Here is a 1,998-nt window from a genome sequence, read left to right as displayed (position 1 = left end):
CTTAAAAACTTTAAAAGATAAGTAGATTTGATCATTGAAGAAAGAATAAAGCGATATAAAGCAATGTGATAACCAACGGTGGCAATAAACTGTATGCAACACTGGAACCATATGGTTTCAAAACTATGCAATATGATCTTGTATTTTCACGGAAGGTCAGCGCACTTAAAACGATTCACTGATGGAGAGGTACAGGAAAATAATTGACATTATCAATGAAGTTATTCAAGGTCATCTTCCGGGTCATCCTTTATAGTCATTTTATACATCTTACACCAAAAACGTCAGTGGTAAAGGTGTAAACAATAAAAAACGAGCCGCTGTAGGTAAAAAAAAAATATTATGAAGATACTGTACGTTTTACGACAACGTAATACAGAAGTTGAGTTTGTTACATTAAAATGATTTTGGAGCACAAATACGTCGTTACAGCTCATGTCGCCACGTTCGGTCATTTTCTATCTGACGACCGTGAATCTTGACAATAACCCTCCAGTTTAATTGCCATTGAAAAAGGCTCCATCGTAAGCTTGTCATGTACAAAATATACCGTTTTCCATAGTCCGTCTAGTTTACGAGGATGACGGTTTTACAGTAATCGTTTCAATTGTACAACCACACAGAAATACATAGGCGCTGCGTATTTCTTCTTATGGAATAGCATAAATGCCAGTTTCATTCTCCAGTTGCTTGAGATATGTGACGGTTGAATGATTATGTCGTCGAATCAGCTGGTGTAAATGTGACTTTGTCGCTTTTCCAGACAAATATTCGTCTTGATTATATTCTGTGCCGGATGGCTTTTGTCACTGACCTTTGTGTTCGTGGATTCTCACCTGTTACAAGAAGCCGCTCGTTGCTTACCACAACAGCAATACGATTTGTTGCAAGTCTCTTTATGGGTGGTCCTGGTTTCCCAAGTTGATCCACGTTCTTTTGATTTTCAATACCATTAAATGCAAGAGATATTCCTGTTTTGGAAGTTTTGAATATCCAATTTGAACACATCTTGTACCGATGTCGAGCGTTGGAAAGGGCTGTTAAATACCCTTCCAAACCAAATAATGTCAGAATATAGTTCTGATACATTCTGTTCCACCATAGTTTTATATCGGCTGTTGTTGTTCAAATTCGTTTTAATATAACGTACTCAACCCTCTTTATATTCACACGAATATGTAAAATAATGAAATAAGGATCTAATACTCTCACATGGCAGTTAGTATGCTAACATGAGGATGTGGTATATTCTTATGAGGATATATTATACTTCTACTAGGAATGGCACAGCGGTATGTCTGCGGACTTACAACTGTAAAAACCGGGTTTCGATACCCGTGGTGGGCAGAGCACAGATATCCCATTGTGTAACTTTGTGCTTAACTACAAACAAACATACCAATCGACATATATATATATATATATATATTGTTTGTTTGTTTTTTTAATTATGCACAAAGCTACACAAGAGCTATCTGTGTCTTATGTGAAGCCTCTGCGCAGGTTGGTTTTATATTACATATATTCATATCTTTCGTACATAGCTTGATATCAAATAACCTCAGGAAACAAACCCAACAAAAAGTAAAAAAAAAAAGAAAAAGAGAGAATTTTATGCCTGACCCAAAACAAAATTAGCAAAAAGGTAAGCTTTGTCATTCAAAAAGTTCTAAAGAGCCAACCTCTGTGTAAGAATGCACATTTTTGTTCTTTTTCAAGTTTCAGTTTTCCCGAAGAAGTGTCTTATAATAATTTTAGACTAAGCTTTCTTGCCATTAGACATTTATGATAGTAAAGTTATCTTTAAATTATGTTCCGGAGAGTTATCTTTAATGGAAAAAAAAACCTGGAGAAGGAAATCAAAGGGTAAAATACAGAAGAGTGAAGGTATTGTTGTTTTTATAGATATACGTGAACAAATTAATAATACTGAATGAACTCGCAAAATTTATTGGTGTAAATCACAAATTCTTTTTAATAATACTGAGTGAACTCGCA

This window comes from Limulus polyphemus, unplaced genomic scaffold, assembly GCF_000517525.1.
Source record: "Limulus polyphemus unplaced genomic scaffold, Limulus_polyphemus-2.1.2 Scaffold3078, whole genome shotgun sequence".
Lineage (NCBI taxonomy): Eukaryota > Metazoa > Arthropoda > Merostomata > Xiphosura > Limulidae > Limulus > Limulus polyphemus.
The sequence above is the reverse complement of the archived record's forward strand: the minus strand, read 5'-3'. Positions refer to the sequence as shown.